Below are 22785 nucleotides of genomic sequence, written 5' to 3'. Positions count from 1 at the left end.
TCACCTCTGTTCCTTACCATCTTCATCACTTTAGACAAGTTGCCTTATCTAACACTCGCTTCTCTTTGTTGAATGAGAGGAGGGGAGAGTGGTTTAAAAAGTCTGTAAAGTAGATCGAATCACCTGCCAGCACCCAGAGTGGGAAGGGAAGGGACGGAGGGAGATAAATTCAATCATATAACTTGGGAAAACTTATGTGGAAATTTGTTATTACATGTAGTTGGCAAAAGATAAAAACATTTTAAAAAATAAATATATATCTATATAAAAGCCTATAAAATCCTTTCCACTGGAGAAGGAAATGACACATCAGTCCAGTATCTTTGCCAAGAACCAATCGACTGAACAACAACAAGGTCCCTTCCATCTTCAAATGTATACTCTGAGGCTTGGTCTAGAGAAGCAATTTCTCCCTTCTGGAAAAACCTGATCTTTGCCACCAGAGTTCCTGGGAAGGTCCCTTAATACCCTTATTACCAGGTAATTGAATTGAATTGAAAAGAACAAGGTCCACAAACACAGATGCCATCTTATTTCTGGAGGAACCCAATGGAGGTCCTAGGATAGTCTGTTGGGCCCTTGCAATGTGGGCATCATTGCTACACTATGGAAGCAATTCCACACCCCTGGAGCAGCCATATACCTGTCTGCAAAGAGTGCAAGACTTGAAAGTACTCCCACTCCAATCTGGTCCTCTTCCATTGCCCCTGCCTTCCACCACCCCACTCCCAGGTATTTTTGTCCACTGTTCTTGGGATGGAGGAACCAACAGTTTCAGGTGAAAAACTTCCAAGAGATCCCTCTGCTAAGAGGTGAGGTACCTTGGCAGTGATCACCTGCAGAGCTAGAATGGATTGGAACAATGGGAAAATTGCATTTTTCCCAGTGTCATCTAAGATTGCTTATGTGTTACTGTAGAGCAATTATCAGGATTTCTCCTGTCCCTGTCCTTTTAGTAGTAAAATAACTTTGAGAAGGTTGGGGACAGAGGAAGGAAAAGAGAGTTAAGCAAGGAAATATAGTCTTTAGAATTGAAGTATCAGGAGAAGTTGGGAGGGGAGAAGGTATAGAGGAAATGCAGGTAGTAGATTCTGAGGAACAGTAGAACATGACCAATATGCATCAAATACCTTCTGTATTCAGCACACTGAATGGAAGGAAATTTGGGTACTATTGGAAAAGCCATCGAGGTCCATCAGCAGAGCCCGAAAGCTAGATTTGTGGGTCTAAGTGGAAAATCCGAGAGTGATTAGCTATGAAAAATATGGATGAAAAATAGTCTATAAAAATGTACTCTGGTAAAACAACCATAAAAAAAAAAGCCTTTATTCACTCAGAAAAACAATGGCCAGGAGTAGCCCCTTGACCTCTTTCAAGAACATCATTCATGAGGAAGGGCTGGGATAGCTCTTTCTCTTGATTTCTTTTTTCTGCCTCTGGCATAATGAATAAGTTAGTAAAGCTCAGACTAAAAAAAAGATGAGATATTTTCAACACCGAGCAAAGCCAAGGAGGCTAAAAGCGACAATGATGTGGTGATGAGAGCCAGGCTGGTCTGCTAAGTTGGGAAGCTTGGAATAAAGAGAGGAAATGGATAGAGTTCTATAAGAAACCAATTAGAATTAAGATGGATAAGGCAAATGAGGAAGAACAAATGAGCAGGCATAAATTAGCAGTTAGTTGAGTTTGGTTTCAGCTTTCCAACCCCTCTCCAATCCCTAGACCAGGCAGCCAACTGCTTCCCCTCACCCCTTGAACCATCCTTCCTAGAAGAAATACCCTTTGTTGTTGTTGTTGTTGTTGTTGTTGTTGTTGTTGTTGTTGTTGTTGTTGTTGTTGTTGCTGCTGCTGCTGTTTAGACATTTTTAGTCATGTCCAAGTCTTTGTGACCCCATTTGCTGTTTTCTTGGCAAAAATATTGGAGTGGCTTTCCAGTTCCTTCTCCAGGTCATTTTGCAGATAAGGAACTGAGGTAAACAGGCAGCTAAGCTAAGGTCATGGATAGAGCGCGGGGCCTGACGTCAGGAAGACACATTTCCCTGAGTTCAAATCTGGCCTCAGACACTTACTAGCTGTGTGACCTTGGGCAAGTACCACTGTGCTCCAGACCTCTACCTTTCCCCTGTTGCATTCTTTAAATCTTTTCTTCTAAGGCCCATTCCCTCCTCAGAACCTTGTTGGATTAAATTCACGTGGGGAGAGGGGAGACTGATAATGACCACATGGTGCTCTTCATAAGAGTATTTTAGCAAGAGCCAAAAATACCTTAGCCCAAAGAAATGCCATTCTAATGGTGGAGATGCATGTCCTGTGGCAATATTTTTAGATATGTGGGCCTTTTGTCAATATTCCTCAAACCATGAAATCTAGAAGATGACCTACGACTTATTCATAGACTCACAACAGTATTGGAGACTATCTGTACTTTATAGAATGGGTTCTAAGGAATTGGGAATATTTAACCTAGAAAAGAGAAGTCTTAGCAGGAGAAGGGTTCTTCTGTAGCAACAGGAAGTCTGAAATAATCTTCAGGTATTTGAAAGACTTATCCTATGAAAAAATTTCTAGTCTTGTTCTACTTAAGTCTAGAGGGCAGAACAAGTTGCAGAGAAGTCTCAGAGACTGCCTTGAGCTCCATGTTAGGAAAAACTTCCTAACAGGTAGAATTATCCAAGCTCTCCAGGTAAGTTCCCCATCAGAGGTTGTAATTCTCTTTGTTCTATGGAGTCCACAAGTTGAAAAGGCCTCTCTATACCACTAAAGGAACCCACTGGGAAAGATGGAAAAGCCCCAAGGGCCAATTCAATACACAAAAGAAGAGGAAGAGGCTTAGACTTAGGGAAGAGGTAGACAAGGGTTTCTAAGTTCCTTGGAGAAAGAATCAATCAACAAGTATTGAGCAGCTATTCTGTGTAAGGCACTGTGCTGAGCATTGTAGGAGATACAGAGGAATAGAACACATTGCTTGGTCACTGCCCTACAGAAGTTTGGAAGCTTAAGGATCTAGGTAGGGAGATAAAAAAGAGGGACAAGGAAAAAAATAAAAACAAGGCAATGTTTGCCTGAAATACTGGAGTCTGTTTTCCCAGAGGCTAAACCTTGAAGTAGAACAACAATTTTTGTTTCAACTCATTGAAAATCTGTGTAAAGTGTCTAAATTCTAACCCCCTTAATAGTAAGAGTCTGCATGAACGTAGTTTTGAATTACTGAATTTTTTATTTGAAGATTGAATATATTTTAGAAATAAATTTTATTGTTTTATATCACTCAATTTTCACCTTGTATCTATCCCTCTATCCCTCCTGAGAGCCATCTCTTGTAACAATTTTTTTAGTGTAGAAATGAAAATCAATTTCATCAAAACCAATCAACAGATTTTAAAAATTTGACATATAATGCTCTACAGCCGTGGACCCACACACTCGTGACTGCAAAGGAATGGGGGCCACATGTGTTCTTTGGATTTTTGTAATATTCATTTCTTATTGTTTTGTGATGGTTATTCATTGGATTTACATTGGTGGGGTCACTATGCATATTGCTTTCTTGGTACTGCTTACTACACTTCGTGTAAATCTTTCTATTCTTCTCTGCATTCTTCCTGTTCATAATTTCTTACAGAAGACTGTATATCTTGTTAGTCTTTCACCACTCTCAACATAAATTCACTCTACACAGGACTAGAAAAAGAGGTGTTGAAAGGATATATGTAAAATGAGACCAAATGTGTAGGAAACCCTGGCATCCCACCACTTGTCCTCTGTTGCTTTCTCTAAAAAAAAAAAAAAAAAACTCCGGAAGATGTTGTCAACTGCATCCTGAGTCCTGACTTTTGTCTTGTCACTGAATTTCATTGACTCTGGAAGAGAGAATGAGGCTGCTGATTTTGTGAAGGGAAGCTCTGCTTCCCTTAAATCCAATTTATGTGTGATCTAATGATGTCATTTTGGTCCTCCTTGAATACGAAAGACAATGTCCAAACAATAGAAGATGAGGGTATTAGACGGAGAAATGGATTTCTGTTCCTATTTAAGGCTGCCTCCAGCCTTACTGTGATTAAGTTGTTCAAGGAGGCAGTCAGTAGAAGATGAGCGTTCTGACAGCTTATACTTAAAAGAAAAGGCCAGAAGTCACAGCTGCCATACCTACCATCAGTTCATAACTTTGCCCTTCTGCTGCCTTACATTTTTTTCCATCATCACCTAGGTGAGATGAACAGCGTTGCCTCTTATTTTTTTTCAAATATATTTTTCCCCTCAAGGCTACCACTGATTATGTTCACGTGATTTGTCCCATATGGGCAGATGGGCAACACTTAGAGCTGGTTTTCGATGAAGTTCGTTGGGTCTTCACGAAATGAAATTGACTGTAATAGAGCAAGCCAATTGCATTGCTCCAGAGCAGCTGGGGACATGGGTGGGTGGGGGTGGGAGGGAGTGGACCTAGGGCCAGAATCTCCCAACCAGAGAGGCTACGAACGTGTTGAAAAGCAAAAACAGCTGCTGCCCAGCCTCACTTGGTGAGACGCCGCACGGCTTATCCCATGAAGGGGTTGTTGAGTGCAAGGGAAAATGGCAGCCAAGAAAGAAACAGGAACTAGCCACTAAGCCAGTATGGTTTTCTTGTTGTTGCTACTGTTCTTTTAGCTAAGACTAAGATGGTTTTTTAAAACTTTTTCAGTAGCTGCAACCTTTAGACTATCATCATGGTTGCCTCCCAACTTTTCCAACAAAGATATAGGACCAGAGTGAGCCATGGTTCAAAAATACAAGTATCAGGGGCAGCTGGTTAACTCAGTGGATTGAGAGCCAGGCCTAGAGGCGGGAGGTCCTAGGTTCAAATCTGAACTCAGACACTTCCCAGCTGTGTGACCCTGGGCAAGTCACTTGACCCCCACTGCCTAGCCCTTACTGCTCTTCTGCCTTGGAACCAATACACAGTGTTGATTCCAACAAGGAAGGTAAGGGCTTAAAAAAAATACAAGTATCAGTGTTTGTGAAGGTATTTGGGAGGGTCTTTAAGTTCTTACCATAGAAATTGTCTTGGACTAGATAGGTAATGCCTAGGCAATTGGGGTTAAGGAATTTGCTCAGTCCCACAGCTAGGAAGTATCTGAGGCCAAATTTGAACCCAGGACCTCCTATCTCCAGGCCTGGCTTTCTATCCACTGAGCTACCCAGCTGCCTCTATATTTATATGGTCTTTGTAAACATATTTATGTATCTGTTATTCCCTCCAACAAGGAGGATAAACTCCTTGAGTACAGGACTGCTTCATTTTGCCTTTGTGTCTCCAGAACCTAGAACGGTATCTGCCATGGAGTATGTGCTTAATAAATGTTTGTTGACTGATTAACTGCCTCCTAGTATTTGACTATAATAATGCACCACAATTTATTCAGTTCATTTCCCCTGTTTTGGGGTATTTGAATTGCTTCCTTCCAGTTTTTGCAATTACAAATAAAACTGCTACAAAAATCCTTGCATAGCTAGCTCTTTTATGGTTTTTGAGAGATATTCCCAGCAATGAAATGACTGTGTGAAAAGGCATGATGAATTTTGTAGCTTTTATTACATTCTATGAATTTGATCTCCCAAAAGATTCAGGTTTGCAATTCCACCAGAAAAAAAATGAATGGGGAAGAGGGCAGCTAGTGGTTCAGTGGATAGAGAGCCATGCCCAGAGATGAAAGGTCGTGGGTTCAAAAATGGCCTCACCCTCCCTAGCTGTGTGACCCTGGGCAAGTTACTTAACCCTCAAGTGCCTAGCCCTTACAGCTCTTCTGACACAGAATTAACTCTAAGATAGAAGGTAAGGGTTAAAAAAAATGAAAGAGTAGGCCTGTTGTCCAAAACCCTCCCAGCACTGAGTTTCATTGCTTTCAATTAACTTTGCTAATTTAATGAGTATAAGGTGGCACATTAAAGCTATTTTAATTTGTATCCATCTGATCATTCATGAGATTTAAATGCTTATTCAATAAATTGGAACTAATAGATCTATGGAGAGAACTTAATGGGAGAAGCTGGCAATACTGATTCTCATCTGATATACATAGACCAGTTACAAAAATTGCTGTCTATTAGGACAGAGAAACTACATGTAAATTCAATAGGGCAGAAATTGCACTTTATTTCCCAACTACTCCATGACAAAATAAGAATCCAATTATTTTAATATGAGGAAAACTTATAAAATTATATGAAAATTTTAAAAAACTAATCTATTTAACAATTAAACTAAAGAAGAAAAATTTAAATCATATAACATTTAAAACAGTGTCAACAGGAATACCATACATCCAAATCTATAAAATGTACCCAGAGCAATTCTTAGAGGCAAACTTATATCCCTGAATGCTAACATTAATAAGAGAAAATTGGGGGGGGGAGGGGTAGCTCAGTGGATTGAGAGCCAGGCCTAGAGACAGAAGGCCTTAGTTTCAAATCTGGCCTCAGACAATTCCCAGCTGTGTGACCCTGGGCAAGTCACTTGACTCCCATTGCCTAGCCTTTACCACAGAAAGTAAGGGTTTAAAAAAAAAAAGAAAAGAAAAAATGGGATAAAAAAACAAACAAATGAACAAAGACTGCACCAAAAGACACAAGAAAAGGATTAACATAGCACTCCAAAAGTGGGGGGGGGGGGGGGGGGGGAAGGAGACAAATCATAAACTCCTGTAAAGAGCAGAAATAAAAATACTAGAATATGAAATAATAAATGATAACAAAACAAAAATTTTTAAACCCTTACCTTCCATCTTAGAATCAATCCTGTGTATCGGTTCTAAAGCAGAAGAGTGGTAAGGGCTAGGCAATGGGGGTTAAGTGACTTGCCCAGGGTCCCACAGCTGGGAAGTGTCTAAGGTCAGATTTGAACCTAGGACCTCCCATTTCTAATTCTAGCTCTCAATCCACTGAGCTACCCAGCTGCCCCTAACCCATAAAAGTAGCCAATAGCAATGGAAAAAATATAGAAAGTATATATATATATATATATATATAATCAAAATACAAATGAAGAAGAAATAACAAAGCTAAGAATATCTTAAGTGAATATCATTACTAAAGTATTATCCCTAAATTATAGTCTAACAAATGAAAGAACTTAAAACATTTAAATTATTGTTAGCAATAATGAAAAGATAAAGTATATATTAACAATTACAAACGAAAAGGGAAAACAAAAGAAGTGAACTATTATAAGTGAATACTACTGCTAAAAGATATTCTAATAAATGAGGGAATTTAAGGCATATAAATTATTGTTAGCAATGAAAAAAGGAAACCAAGTATATTTAACAAAAATTACAAAGAAAAAGGAGAGAGCATAACAAACAAAAGAAGCTAAGAATAAGTGACTATTACTACTGAGATATATTCTAAGAGATGAGGCAATTTAAAACAAATTATCTTTAAAAACATAAATTATCCAAACTCACAGTGGGAATTAATAGTTTAGGAAGGTGAATTAATAGTTTAAGAAGGTGAATCTAAGAGGAATGCTGCCCAAGATTTATGAAATGTCTCCTATTTGCAAGATACTGTTTTAGGTTCTGAAGTTATGCAGGCAAAACAAAGAGAAAAGAAGTTCCTGCCCTCGGGGAACTTACTTTCTATTCTGTTGTAAGTCCAATAGATGTACACCCCTCTGCTTGGTCTGCATTTCCCTTCCATGAGTAGGATCAGAGGAAAGCAAGAATTGTGAAGCTTAGCAGGATGTTTAAGGTTTAAAAAAAGAAAAACTAGTTGCCTAAAGGTGACTCTGATATCACACTATTGAAAAGACACCTGGAAAAATGAGGAATCATCTACTTTATAGAAAGACGCTAGAGAAACAAAAGGTTGCAAATTCATGGTGGGACTATGAGCTTACATCACCCCTGTTTTGAAAGAGATGCCCGAGAAATACTCCAAAGACTTTCAAGAGTCAAAGATAGCACTGGACCCTAGAACCTGTGACATCCAGCTTGCTGTTGCATCCAACCAGAGCTCTTTTGCCTGGCTTTCTGGTCAGGAGCAAGACAATGCTAACATGATTTTCTTCTTCCCCTATAAGCACACTAGAGAGTGCTTGCCTAAAGAGGCATTTAGGTATTTCTAAGAAACACAAGGCACATAAAACCAAATAGAGAAAGTTGAGAATTTAGGCCTTCCTAGAAGTAACAGAGTGTTGACCATTTAATTTGGGTCTTAAGGCTAATATTAATTTTGTTTTCACTGGAGTACACAGTAGAGAGAGAGAGAGAACTGAGATTTTGGATTCTGCCTTGGAATGGCCTTGTCCTCTAGACCAGAAAGGTCAAACACCAAGCCACTGGTGTCTCAACCCCCAACACAATACTCCCCAGAGCAGTTAAACAGATTCAAATATAATTGGGAAATATTTAACAAATAAAAAACACAGTAAAGCATAGATAATAGTATATATTAAAATTAAGTCAATATGTGGTCTACAGGGTTCTTTATGTACCAATTAGCGTCATTTCAAATCCAAGAAGACTGTTCTGGACTTCCAACACTGAACTTTATTCATTTAATTTCATTTCTACCTTAATGAACTGTAATTTTCTCTAGATAACAACAGCACATCTGCATTTGTAAACACATAGAAATCAAATGTTAAGGGTATGGAATGTCAACCTTTAAAAGATTAGAAGAGAAATTCTGACCTTTAGAATCTAAGAATGCCCTAAAAAGTTTTTTTAATTTATATCAACTACAATGGGAGGCAAGAAAGTTCCTCATGTTTTCTGTGCAAGTGTGTTAAATGCTAGGGAATAGTGTTCTTTTATCAACACATTATCTATTAAGTTTGTCCTCCAACTGCAGGACTGGCAGATGTAACAAATTAATTGCATTGGTATTTAGAGTCATTCTGTAGTGAAATTTAAAATATATCAAAATATTAACGAATTATTTTTAAATTGTCCATGATGGGTTGTAGTAGGTGGATAATATGAGGAAAGTGAGCAGTCCTTTCTGATCTTAGAATGTCGGGAAAGGTATTAGAATCTCAGTGGCATAAGGGCAGAGCCATGATGGATTTAGGAATTAGCGTCATCTAAACTCCTCAGAAACCCAGGCTGAGACCCTAAAAGGAAAAGCTAGAGACCATACAACTCAAGCAGGTCTTCTGAGCTGGTAGCCAGTGCCCAAAACACGTTTGCTGACTTACCCAATACCCCAGGTAGCTATTTCCAGAAAACCTATAAAACAAGGACCACAGTGGGTGGAATCACTCTCTTTTAGACCTGATTACTTGAGGAGGGAGAAAGAAAGAACAACTATGAGATCAGGAAATGCTTCCAGTAGAAGGTAGCCTGTGAGCTGGACCTCGAAGGAAGGCAGGGATTCTGAGAAACAGAAATAAAGAAGGAATCCATTCCCTGGCATAAAGAACAACCTCACTAGATGTGTGAACTGATAAAATCTGACCCCATTTGGATCAGAAAGTATATAGGGCTGGGAGAGGGTGGTACAGTGGACCTGTAGTTAGGAAGGACTGATTTGGTTCAAATTTGGCCTCAGATTCTTACTAGTTCTGTGACCCTGGGCAAGTCAGTTAAACTCTTTGCCCCAGTTTCCTCATCTAAAAAATGAGAATAATACTAGCATCTACTTTCCCAGCCTATTGTGAGGACCAAATGAAATAATACTTGTAACGTGTTTAGCCTGGCACATAGTAGGTGCTGTATAAAAATTAGCTATTAGGTTCATGTATAACCCAGATTGAATGCTTGTCAGCTCCAGGAGTGGGGAGGGAAGAAGAGAGGGAGACAATATGGATCATGTAACTTTGGAAAACTTATATGGAAATTTATTATTTAAATTTTTTAAATTTCCATGTAAAAATTAACTATTATTAAAACAGAAAGAAGAAAAATGTGGAGGCAATGTGGTCTATTGGCTAGAAAGCTGGACTGAAAGGAAGACCTAGATTTGAGGCTTGGCTATTTGACCCTAGATAAGTCACTTCCCTCTTATAGGGAGAGCCTAGGCTCTCTCTGAGACGCCTCAGTAACAGAGAAGGTGCTGGCTTGAATTGATAGATTTTCCTCACCTATACTCATGAAATCACAGGTCTGGTCCCTATCCTGACGACAACCTGGGAGGTAGGACTTCAGCTAATGCCTTGGTTATCAGAATTGGAGAGGGGAGAGAAAGGCACTGACAGGAAGACGTGGGATTACAGTTGCTTGCATGTGTGAAAAGAATTACCTATGGGGTGTCACTGTAGGATACCCTAGAAAGAATCCTGCTGCCCTTCTCATATTTCCCTCGTATCTGTTCAGTAGGGCATGAAATTCTATCTTTAGAGCTCTGTCCCTTTAACTTTCGCTAGTCTTAGATCCCCCTTAAAAATTCAGATCTTCCCCTGGAAAGGGTCATGTTTGGTGTCTATGCTGCTTATATTTTCTTAGGGTAGAATTATTTTAAAGTGGGCATGATCCACTTCAAAAGTCACTTATATACATTTTATCTCATGTAGGTATATTATATATGTTCTATGTAGATGGATTTTATGTATTTTAATTAAAGTTGTAACAAATAAAACATAATGCTATTGTGGGTCCTTATAGCTTGGGTGGAGTTCAAAATCCTTTCTTGAACATAAGATGCCTGAGTGGGGAGGGAGGGAAGGAATCCTGGTGGAAACAAGGGAACAGCACTGAAGAACAACAGGTTCAAAAACTGGGGGCACCAGAGACAACCTTCACATACTTCAAGTTGTCAGCAAACATTTGTGAAGCGCCTGCTGTGTGCTAGAGCATGGAGGCTGGGCACCAGCCTGCAGCTGCCCATGGGACAAAATGGCAAGATGAGCTGCCTCTTCTTTTCCCATGAATACACCCACTCATCCCGAGTCCCTTCTTTAGGTCCTTCGGGGCTCGAGAAAGAACTTGGTGCCCTAGGGGAAGCCCTGCCAAGCAGTGCCAGGGAGGGAACAGAAAAAGCCTGTCCCTGCAGGGGAAAATGAGCTGAGGGGATTCTTCTGCAAGGTCAGAACATCCAGGCCCCAGGCTAATTTAAAGAAATTTAAATTTAAAGAAAAATATGGGAGAACAGGTGTTTCTCAGGCAGGCAGCAGCAGGCACCTCGAGAGCTGCCTCCGTGTTTTCAGCAGAGGGAGCTGTCCATGTCTAACCCAGCAGACAGGCATCAGACGGACACACACATCCCTAGGGACTCCCGCGCTGCTGGCTGGACGGGGGCTGATAAGAAGATAGTCGCTCTGACATCTGTCATCAAAAAGGACCAAGGCTCAGAGGATTTAAAACAGACTCTCGAGCTCATCCAGTCTAATGGTCTGATTTAATAGGAGAGGGACCTATTGTTTAGGGTCACACAGGGAGCAAAGCAGCATTTGAATCCAAGGCTTCTTGGATTTGGGCACAGCTCCCATTTTTTTAGTTTCCCTCATTTTTATTCCGGCTACCCGGTGGTGACTTCTTTCCCCACTCAACGCAGTTTTTTGAGAATTATTTTAGTAGTCCCCCTTCATATTCTAGAGGTCCACGACGTGACTTGCCTTCCTTTTCAGACTGGGGAATTGTTTTTTTAAATGCCACATAGGCTTTTGACCGCCTGTATTAAAGTTTGTATTTGTGCTTCCCACACTTAGTGTCTCCTCCTGGAGGTAGGGGGAGAGGAGGGGGAGAGGGGAAGCGGGAAGGGTCGGGGAGGCGGCGGAGGAATCTTTCCTAGGACAAGGGTCTGTTTGTAGTTCCTAAGCTGAAACAAGGGAAGGAGAAGGCTTAGGGGCTGTGTGGTAAGCAGCAAGCAGGACGTCAGACTTCTGACAGACTTGATTGGCGCAGAAGGCTTGGCCCTGGACCAGAAAAAACTCTCTCTCTCCCCCGCCTTCTCCCCCATCTCTGCCGCCCTCCACCACCCCCCCCCCACCCCCCAGATAGCAGCTGCCTGACGACTTTCAGTGACGTTCAGGAATCCTCTGTGGCCATCAGTAAGAAGAGACTGTGCCAGTGAGCCAGAGAGTACAAGGCCAGCGGTCTCCTAGGGATGCCACAGTCGTTTGTTAATCTGCAGGGTGGCCAGCAGACAATTAGAAGGCGCCAGTCCCTGGACAGTTTTATTCATGAATGCTGAGATTTAGGCTGGAGCCTGCCTTACACTCGTTCTGAATGTTAAAGAGAGAGAAAAGAAAAGTGGATTTTTTTTAATGGTTAAAACAAAGACTTGCAAAACTTTTGGATAATTTTGGTTTAGGCTGAGAATAAAACATTTTACATTGGGGATCCAATCCAGTTTCTCAGTGGCAACTCTGAAAACCCTTAGAAGTCACTGGTACCACTAATACACTGTTGGTGGAACTATGAATTGATCCGACCATTTTGGAGAGCAATCTGAAATTATGCTCCAAGAGTTATAAAATTGTGGGTGCCTTTTGACCCAGCAATACTACTATTAGGTTCATTTCCTAAGGTGATCAAGGAAAAAGAAAAAGAACCTATATGTCCTACAATATTTATAGCAGCTCTCTTTGTAGTGGTAAAGAACTAGAAATAGAAGGGAGGTCTGTCAATTGGAGAATGGCTAAACAAGTTAGGGCATATGATTGTGATGGAATACTACTGCTCTGTAAGAAATGCCAAACAGATTAATTTTATTAATTAATTAATTATTAATTAATTATTAAATTTTTATTATAAATAATAATAAAAATTATTAATTAATTAAATATTAATTAATTAAAATTAAAAGACCTACACAAAGTCATGAAGAGTGAAATAAGCAGAACCAAGAGAATATTATATACAGCAATAGAAATATTTTTGAAGAATGACTAATGTATGTCTACCTCCAAAGAAATACATAAGACATAGTTTTTTAAATATATATATATAATATGTTTTTAATTGTTTTTTCATCAAATGATGCCTTCTCAAATGGGAGTAAGGGAAGAAAGGAGAAAGTTAACTATCTTTCTATTTTAAATGTTACAAATAAATAAATTTTAAGAAATAATAACTTAAAAAAAGTCACTGGTTCCAACGCATCAAGGGACCAAAGAGAAAGGTGTGGGTATAAGAAACCTGTATGTACTTCTATGAATAGTGATTACATATCTCATGCCCACAAATGAGGTTGGGTGGTAGCTGCTTAAGCATAAATAGGATCCTCCAAATACCCCCCCAGAAGATTATTTTGAAGGGTGTTCAGGCCACTAAATAATAGGATCAAGTGTAATTGATACAGCATTGCCTGTTTTTTATGTCAAAAGCTATTTTGACTCACTTTTAACAGGTAAAGCAATCCAAAATTCAGTTTGATTCAGCAGTTATTCATTAAGTGCTTCTGTATATGAAAGACTATGCTAGGTTCTGGGGAAATGAAAGAAAAACAAGTAAAATGGACTGCCTCAGAGGTAATAGGGTCCTCCTCAAAGGAGGTTTTCAAATCAAGGCTAGACTATCACTTATGAATTTTTTTAATTGATGTATTTTTTTTTACATTGCAAACATTTACAGATTGCTCCCACTAACACTATAGTGACTTCATCTGAAAGACTGCTAGATGGCATAGTAAAAAAATATCCATAATCAAGCAAAGAGAATTTCCTCATTGGCTATACATAGACATGTCTCATTTGGTACCCTAAATTTACCACCTTTTTGTCAGGAGGGAGATATGTTTCATCATCAGTCCATCGGAATCCTGGATAATCATTGTTTTAATCATAGTTCCTATGGATTTCAAAATTGCTTATCTTTATTATTATATAAATTCTCATGGCTTCACTAATTTAATTCTTCTTCAGCTTATAAAAATCTTCAGAATTATTCATTATTTTATATCAATTTTATGTGTAAATTATTCCTCTGATTCTACTTACTTCACTCTGCATCAGTTCATATGTCTTTTCATGTCTCTTTGAAATCATGTTTCCTCATTTCTTACAGCACAATTCAATTCTGTTCATGTACCACAATTTGTTCAAACATTGTTCAGTTGATAAAAAAGAAAAACAATAAATCTATGAATTGAGAATGCAGAAAAAATCTTAGAAAACCAACCAATTTTAAAACTCCAATTAGACATTAAAATAGAAGTCTTAAAAATTAAGGAAGAGATTAACAAAATTGTAAAGCAAAGATACCATTGAACTAATAAATAAAACTAGGAACCACCTTTTTTTGATAAACAGATAAACTAGTAGCTAATATCTTAAAACAAGAAAGGGGAAAACCAAATTACCAAACTCAAAAATAAAAAGAAAGACTCACAACAAATGAAGAAAAAACAATTAATATTATTAGAAACTCTCTTATATGCCAATAACACTGTCAAATTGTATGAAAAAATTCACAAAAATATAAAATACTCAAATTAATAGAACAATAGAGTTTTAAATAACCCAATTTCAGAGGAAAGAATTGAACAAGCCAGAAGTTAACTTCCAACAAAAATTCCAAAACCAAATAGATTCCCAAGTGAATTCTATCTAACATGCAAAGAACAATTCTAGTATTATATATAATGCTTGCAAAAATAGTAAAAAAAGAAATTCTACCAAATTTATTGTCACCTAGATATGATCTTGTCATTAATAATGTAGAGAGGATTCATAGTCAGTTAGTTACAAGTTGGACTAAATGGCCTCTGGGGTACTTTACAATTCTGATTTTATAGGATACCAAAAAAAGTAAGACGAGTAACTTACAACCTAGTTGGGGAGGTAGAAAATGATCATCAAAAAGCTGTAATGCAAAGTAGAGTATAGCAAGTATATGAGAAAGTTACAATATGACATGAACATTTAGAGGAGTGTTCACTTCTAACCAAGAAAATCAGAGAAAGCTTCTTAAAATAAGTAGCATTTGCCCTGGACCTTGAAATTGAGGATTTATAGGAATTTTTTAAGAAATTTAGGAAATATAGGATTTCAACAAGGGAAAACAGGAAGAAGGTCATCCTTCTTAAGGAATGGCATAAGAAAATTCATAGAACTGGGAAATCAGAGTTATGAGAAAATAGTTAACATTTCAGTTGAGCCAGAATAGTATGCACAACAGTTAAGCCAGGACCAGGTTATGTCAAGCCTTGAATTACAGAACTTTGAACCTTATTTGTATTGAGTAATGGGGAGCCACTGAAAGTTTTTTTTAGCAGAAGGAATATGATCTCTATTTTGTATTGGGAAAAATTTTGTGGCAACATGGTAGAGAATTGGAATGGGGAGAAACTGAAGAAGGTAGGAAGACCTAGTAGTGTAAAGGCAATTCTTATGGCCAGGGGAGGAGGAGGGCTGGGATAAAATGGGGGTAAGAAGAATAGGGCAGGAGACATTTCACCATTGGAGATTTTTTTCTTGGGGTTAAGTTAAGCATTGCTTTTCTTTTTAAAACTGCAAACCTTCCTGGGAGAAGGAAAATCTTCAGAAAAGACATTTTAATTAACTTATCACGTAACATGAGAGACTCAGGGAAGAACACAAGACATCGAGATCAGGAAGCATTAATATGGTTGAATTGTATTAGAAGTTGATGGTTATAAGGGGAGGATCTAAAACAAATTTCACTGACTACAATTTTGCAGAGGGACTGGATGGTCCCATCTGCTGTTTGAAGTAAGAAAGAAATGGTATTTGGATGAACAGGTGACTACTGGTATGATTTAAGCTACACACCTCACTGGAGGCTTCTTGGAGACATTGAGCCCTTGCCCACCATTCCTACCTGGCTTCTCCCTCTTTCCATCAGTTGGGTGGATTCCATGCCCTGTCACAAGGGCTTGTGATAGCTGCATTGGCAGGAGTAGCCACAGGAAGCCAGGCTCCTTGGAGGGCCTGATATCTTACAGGGTGTCACCATGGCTCTCTTCAGCCATCCAGAGCTGCTCAGATAACAAGAGATACTGAACTACTGGAAGGGGAAGGACCTGACATGTGTCTCTGGGATGCTCCCTTTCTCAGCAGCGGCCTCATGGACATGGCTGCTCCCTAGGAATAAAACCCAGGAGGCTGGTGTGTCTCAACCTAAGAACACTGGTTCCCAGGACATCTTTAGCACATGCCTATAATACTTGGTGGCTGGTCATTTGATTTATTAAGCAACTGCTCGTAGTACTTACCAAGGGCAAGTTACTTTGTGAGGAGCTGGGGATAGACAGAAATGAAAACTAGGCCCCATTCTCAAGGAGCTCATTCGAATGGGGGTCTAACAGAAACAGAGAAATAAGTGCAATCACTTGATAAAGGAGAGGACTCTATTAACTAGGAGGATCAGGAAGGACCCAAAGAGGGAGTGAAATGGATATTACTCTCTCTCTTCCCTCTATGCCTTTGTACAGGCTCTCTCCTCCACCTGGAATGCCCTCCCTCCTGACCTTTGCTACCTGATCTTTCAAAAGTCACTTCAAATGGGGCAGCTATGTGGCTCAGTGCATTGAGAGCCAGGCCTAGAGATAAGAGGTCCTGGGTTCAAATTTGGTCTCAGACACTTAAAACCTGTGTGACTCTGGGGCAAGTCACTTAACCTAAATTGCCTAGCCCTTACTGTTCTTCTGCCTTGGGACCAATTCTTAGTATTGATTCTAAAATGGAAGGTATGGATTTTTTTTAAGTCATTTCAACTCCCACCTTCTACAGGAAGCTTTTCCAACAATATGCTCCATTTACTCTATATTTATTTTGTATGGATATAGTTATTTGTGTGTTGTCACCGCCATTCGAATGTGAGCTCCTTCTGAGCAGGGATCCTCTTTTTGCCTTCTTGGGTTTGTCCAGTGCTGAGCATTGTACCTGCCATGCAATAAGAGGCTAATAAATGTTTGCCAATTGAGTGACTAAACTGAGCCTTGAAGGGAGTGATGGATTCTACTAAGCCACCATCTTGACTCCTGATAGTGATGGATTCTAAAAGGTTGAGGTGAAGGAACACATGCCAGGCAGGCATGGGGCAAGAAATGGAATGCCCAGTTCAAGAAGCACCAAGGAGGTGCCAGTTTGACTGGTATGCAGTGTAAGAAGGGAATGGTATGGAATATATCTGGAAAGAGAGGCTAGAGCCATATTGTGTGGGCCTCTAAATGCCAAGGGAAGGACCTTGGATTTTATCCTACCAGCTACAGTGAGCAGGTGTTCTTCATTGATTCTTGTAAAGGGAAAAGACTGGTGCTTCAGAAAAAAAATGTTTTGGTAGCTGTGTGGAAGCTGAATTTTTAAAAAAGAGAATATGGAAGCAAGGAGACCAAAGGGGAGGTTTTTGTAACAATGTAAATCGGTGATTCTCAAATTTTTGTGTCTTATGATAAACTGTTGTTGTTGTTCACTGCTTTCAGCCATGTCTAACTCTTTGTGACCCCATTTGGGGTTTTGTTGTCAAAGTTACTGGAATCATTTGCCATTTCCTGAGGCAAATAGGGTTAAGTGACTTGCTTAGATTCACACAGCTTGTAAGTGTCTGAGGCTATATTTGAACTCAGGCAGGTGAATCTTCCTGTCTCTAGGCCCAAAATTCTATCTCCTGTGACACTTTTCTGCTCTCAAAAATTGTTGAGGACCTCTCAAAGAGCTTTTGATTATGTGAGTGATATCTATCAATGTTTACCATAATAGAAATTAGAAATGTCTAACTATTATCATAGAAATACATTTTACCTTAACCCTTAGGCTTTCTCATACTACACTTTGAGAATTGTCAATGATAGGTGAGAAAGACCTGAAGTAGGATGGTAACTAGGTGAATGGAGAGAAGGGAATGGATGTGTAACAAATTATGGAGATAGAATAAAATAGAACACCTAGGTGGACAGAATGCCGAGCCTGGCAGACCCCTCTTCCTAAGTTCAAATCCAGTCTCACACACTTACTGAGCTGTGTGACCTTGAGACTTAACCCTGTTTGGCTCAGTTTCCTCATCTGTAAAATGAGCTGGAGAAGGAAAAACTAATCACTCCAATATCTTTGCCAAGAAAACCCCAAATGGGAACAGGAAAAGTTGAACAAGACTGGGAAAACAAGAACAATAAACAACAAAAGAATAAATAAAACTTGATAAATTATTAGCCATAAGGAGGGAAGGGAATGAAAGTACCTGAATAGCTGTGGATTCTTGTGATTATTGGAAATTAGAAAAATGGTGGTGCACTTAAATGAAATTGGAAAAGTTCAAAGGAAGTTTAGATTTAGGGAAGAGAGGTAGATTTTGACTAAATTACATGATTCTTCTTTTTTTCAACCTTTACCTTCCATCTTATAATGGATAGGTTCCACATCAGAAGAGTGGTAAGGGCTCAATTGTTTTGCCTGGTATCACATAGATAGGAAGTACCCGAGTCTATATTTGAACCCAGACCTCCTGTGTCTAGGCCTGGCTCTCAAGCCACTAAGCTACTTTTTTTTTAAGTTCTTTCATAAACATGAAAGGCAATGTGGTATAGTTATAGTGGATAGAGAGCCATCCTCAGTGATAGGAAGATCCAGGTCCAAATGCTGAACTGGCAGTTATGAAAGCAGGCTCAGAGATAATTAATAATCTAAAACAAAATTTAAAATAAAGTGGTGGCATCACATGGAACTTAACAGCCTTTGTTAGGGCTATTATAAGATAATATTTAAGAAAGCACTTCAAATACATACATAGATACACACACCATATATTTGTGCATATTTATCTCTAAATACATATACATACACATATAACATGTACTTATAATCATAGGATCTATTTATAGCAGCTCCTGTCCTGAAGATTTTCTCTCTGGAGAATTCAAGGTTGAGGTTCATTAAAGCAGTTCTATGGAGGCCCCAAAATTCCACAGAATGTTACAGTTGGAAGCAACCTTAAAGATGGTCTCATCCTAATCTCTCCCTTGCCCCAACACCCCACCTTGTGTTCCAGATGAGGAAATTCAGACCCAGAGACCTGCAATAACTTGCCTGAGGTCATAGTTGGAAACCCAACTCTGTTGTTTGGAGTTGCCATGAATGGGGCCCAAGTTCTGCCTCCCCTTTGCAAAATTTCCCTCAACATCCTTCTTTAGCCCCCCTCACCTCATGCTTCTCTTCTTCCCCATCCTTCATCCCCACTGCGATCCCCAATTCCATAAGGAAGGACAGGCAGCTGTGACCCAGGGTAAGGAGGGGTCAAAGGAGCAAAGAAGTCCATGAGATGATTCTTCCAGGTGGCAAAGCTTAGGAGACTTTCTGGACCAGCATCTTGTAGTCTTCCTGTTTCCTTACTCAGCACAGGCAGCTAGTTCTGTTCATTCGTTCATTGAGGGTCTCCAAAGAGATTAGATTCGCATTTGTTGTTCTCTCAACATCTCTGGGGGCCACAGGGTGAAGGGAGAAACCTCTGCTGCAAGAGTGCTTACCTGGGCCCCTCTCCTGTCTCCAGCCTGTCGAAACCCTACCTATCCTTCAAGACCCAGCTCAGATGTCACTGTTTCCATGCTGCCTCTCCTGGTCAATGATGATAGAAGTGATTTCTCCTTTGTCTGAACGCTGATGACATGTAACCTAAAGCATGTATAAGACTCTGGACATTTGCTGCCTTTTTCTGCAGTTATATATGCCCTCTGCTCTTCCCGCTGCCTTGCCCCATAATCAATCACCACCTAAGTAATCAGCATTTATTAAGCTTTTATCATATGCCAGACATCTACCTTTTAAAGAATTCCATTCAAACTAACTCTTTAACTACTATTGGGGTAATCATTAAGTACCTACTTTTTAACAGGCACCAGGGATACAAAGAGAAAACAAATCTAAGAGTCCCTGCCCTCAAGGAGCTTCTATTCTGCCAGGGGACAATGTATGCACCAACACAATGGGACACAGATGCCAGGAACTTTGGAAGGAAGGGATTCAGAAAAGGCCTTGGGCAAGAGCTAACAGTTGAACAGAGCTTCAAAGCTCAGATAACTAGGAGTCACCTACGTATACATACACATGTACATGTATACATCCATCCATCCATCCATGTGTGTTTATACACAAGTGTGAGAGCATGAATGTTATCTGCCTTACATCATGATAAGCACCTGGAGGGCAGAGATAGCATCTTCTTCTCTGTACAGTCAGTGCTGCTATAACTACATATTTATTTCCCCAAAAGCACCTTGATATAAAAAATTGCATGCTAAAAACCCCTTTTGGGGGGGGTGGAGTTAGGAGCACAACACTCAAATGCTTCATCAGGAGCACATCAAAAAAGATAAGTCCCTGATAAAAACAGTAGCACAATTTTTATACATGTTAAATAGTGAAGAAATATATAGATAGGGACAACTAGGTAGCATAGTGCCAGACCTGAAGTCAGGGGCATCTGGTTTCATATCTGGCCTCAGACAAGGAAGGAGAGGGAGGGAGGAAGGAAGGAAGAAAGGAAGAAAGAGACGGAGGGAGGGAGGGAGGGAGGAAATAGTAATGGCATCCATGACTTTAGGCTGGTAAAATTGGACAAGTAGGCTATGGTGGAAGGTAGAGGGGGCATGGTCCAGACCTGGCCTCCCCTGTCCACAGTTCCTCCTGCACCAGGAGATGTACAATAAGTATGACTCTTTACCTTGACAAAGACATGAAGTTTGTACATGGAACTGGGCATAAGAAGGGTTGCAGCTTGTGAGTGGTGGGGTTTTCTACATGAGCAAACTGATGCTCAAATTGTTCCCTGATCTATCAGTTGCACTGGAGCACATTCACCTTTTCAAAACAAGCATGATAGCAACTTGACACACTGCTCAATGGGCAGCAGGCAGTAGTTTGTTGATTGAATAAACCTAGATTCCTATTAGGGATTCAGTGAAGGAAGGGGTTCAGACATAAAGATCTCCCAGAAGATTCTTTATATTGATTCTAGAAGACTAGATGGAAGAGCAGGCCGTGTGTCAGGGCTAACAGAGCTGACTTTAGCTAGTTTGAGCTATGGGAAATTCCACTCTCCAACCTTTTTCTTCATCGCACCCTCTTCCCCCCGCTCATCTAAAATGTTCTTTCATTCTAGAAATTTCACAGGGTCAAATGGTGAAGTCAATAATGTTTGATGTCCCCAGCCTCTTCTTTCCTAAAACTTCTCCTTCCTTGGTATCAAAATCTACTTTCTGGAAAGGGTCTTCTATCAGCCACATATATCTTTCTCTCCCAACCAGGGTATTTATATTTTAAGCCCTTATTTTTTCTCATTGTGGAATCACAGACTTTGCTCCTTACCTTTCCCTCTCTCCTTCTAGTTAAAAGAATTTAAGGCATCAGGGAAGATGAAGGGAAGGGTGTTAAGGGAAGGGAGAAAGGCAGCTAGAGTGAGCTACTATTGGGCCTTAATCGTCATGAATTGGGTTGTGAGTACATTTGTAGCTCACCTGTAAGCACTGGGATAGTCGGGAAAGGACTATAGAATCACTTTCTCTGTTAATGTTTGAAAGTGGATGCCCATCTGGCTGGAACAGTTTGATGCCATCATCCATGGAGAAAAGGGGATAGACTGGATGGCCTTGGATTGTCCCCTTTTTCCATGCATTTAGGAGAACCCAGCTTATCTTTTAAAAGAGACAGCAGGCATGCTTGTTCCTGTGTAGAGATGGCTGATACCCTTCCATCTGCAGCTTCCCAGCTGTCCCATGGCTTCTCCTTTTCCTTCCTCTGACCCCCCCCCCCCATTGCAGAGAATTTTACAAATTAATCACTGGGGACAGATAATTCACAGAACTCACTTTCTACGTGATGTGAATGAGAATAGCCAAGATGCCCAGAGCAACACCATAGAAACGAGCCCCAGTGATGACAACGGAAACAGCAGCTTGGACTCGATCCCAGTTGGGAGGGCCCCCTCCAGCGTCCTCCCCCTTCTGCCTCCCCTTTGCACACATGGACAGGTTTCATTCAGTCTCACCAAGCACTGCACTCCCGGGGTGCCTGACAGGGGTGGAGATACCAGGTGGTGTGTTGAGTCAACAGAGGCAAGGGCTTGTGTTCCCATCACAGATGACTGTAGCCAACAGCCCAGGAAGGAAGGGGGCATCCTGGGACCTGCCCTCTTCTATCATTCAAGGACAGGGGATGAGAGGTTTGAGAATCTCACTGTCACAGTGAGGGAGATGGGAATACCAAGTGCCCCATTGACTAATATTGAGGTTTCCCCTCAATATCAACTTTGAACTTTCTTTTTAATCTCCTTCATACTTTACTTGCATAATAACTAAGCTTTTTAGTACTTCAATATTTGCAAAGCACTTTACATATATTCAATCCTCACAACAACCCTGTAAAGCAACTGATATTATCCCCACTTTACAGAAGAGGAAACAGACAATCAAGGGATTTGCTCAGGGACACACAGCAGGTAAATGTCAGAGGTGGGATTTGAACTCAGAACTTCCAGGCTCCAAATCTAGAACTTTTTTTCCATTATAACACCTAACATAACAGTAACTTGATCCTAAAAAGAGGACTTCTGTGTCTGCCTTCTAAAATCACACCCCAGGATCTGTTCTCTTCAATTCCATTCTGTTCTCACTGGATAGAACTGTTATTTCTCAACTTTTTTTCAATCCAAAGACCCTCCTGGGAAGTTCTAGGGACACAGAAGGGGTAATGCTTTTCATTCAGAAACTGGCTTCTTTCCCTTTCTCCAGCCTTGGCTAGCCAAGGTGATTTCCTACCTGATTTTGGATGTATTTACTGCTGGCACTCATTTGACTTCAGGCTCTGTTTTGGGAGCTGGTCTCAGCAACTGTTAAAAGCTAAAAATGAGGCTGGTAGACAGCTGCTGGCGATGCAGGAACCAGCGGTCTCATGACCTGGCTAGAGAGCTCTTGTGA

The 22785-nt window shown here is 40.1% G+C and overlaps 2 protein-coding genes across 9 annotated transcripts in view; one reads left to right on the top strand and one right to left on the bottom strand.

Annotated features, from left to right (window-relative positions):
- PRKAG2 (protein kinase AMP-activated non-catalytic subunit gamma 2) overlaps positions 1-22785 on the top strand; it is a 463538-nt gene that overhangs the window by 285216 nt on the left and 155537 nt on the right. The gene's annotated exons all lie outside the window — the stretch shown is intronic.
- LOC103093809 (jerky protein homolog-like) overlaps positions 1-22785 on the bottom strand; it is a 133838-nt gene that overhangs the window by 60726 nt on the left and 50327 nt on the right. The window lies entirely within an intron of this gene.

This window comes from Monodelphis domestica, chromosome 5 (assembly GCF_027887165.1).
Source record: "Monodelphis domestica isolate mMonDom1 chromosome 5, mMonDom1.pri, whole genome shotgun sequence".
Classification (NCBI taxonomy): Eukaryota; Metazoa; Chordata; class Mammalia; order Didelphimorphia; family Didelphidae; genus Monodelphis; species Monodelphis domestica.
The sequence above is the reverse complement of the archived record's forward strand: the minus strand, read 5'-3'. Positions and strand labels throughout refer to the sequence as shown.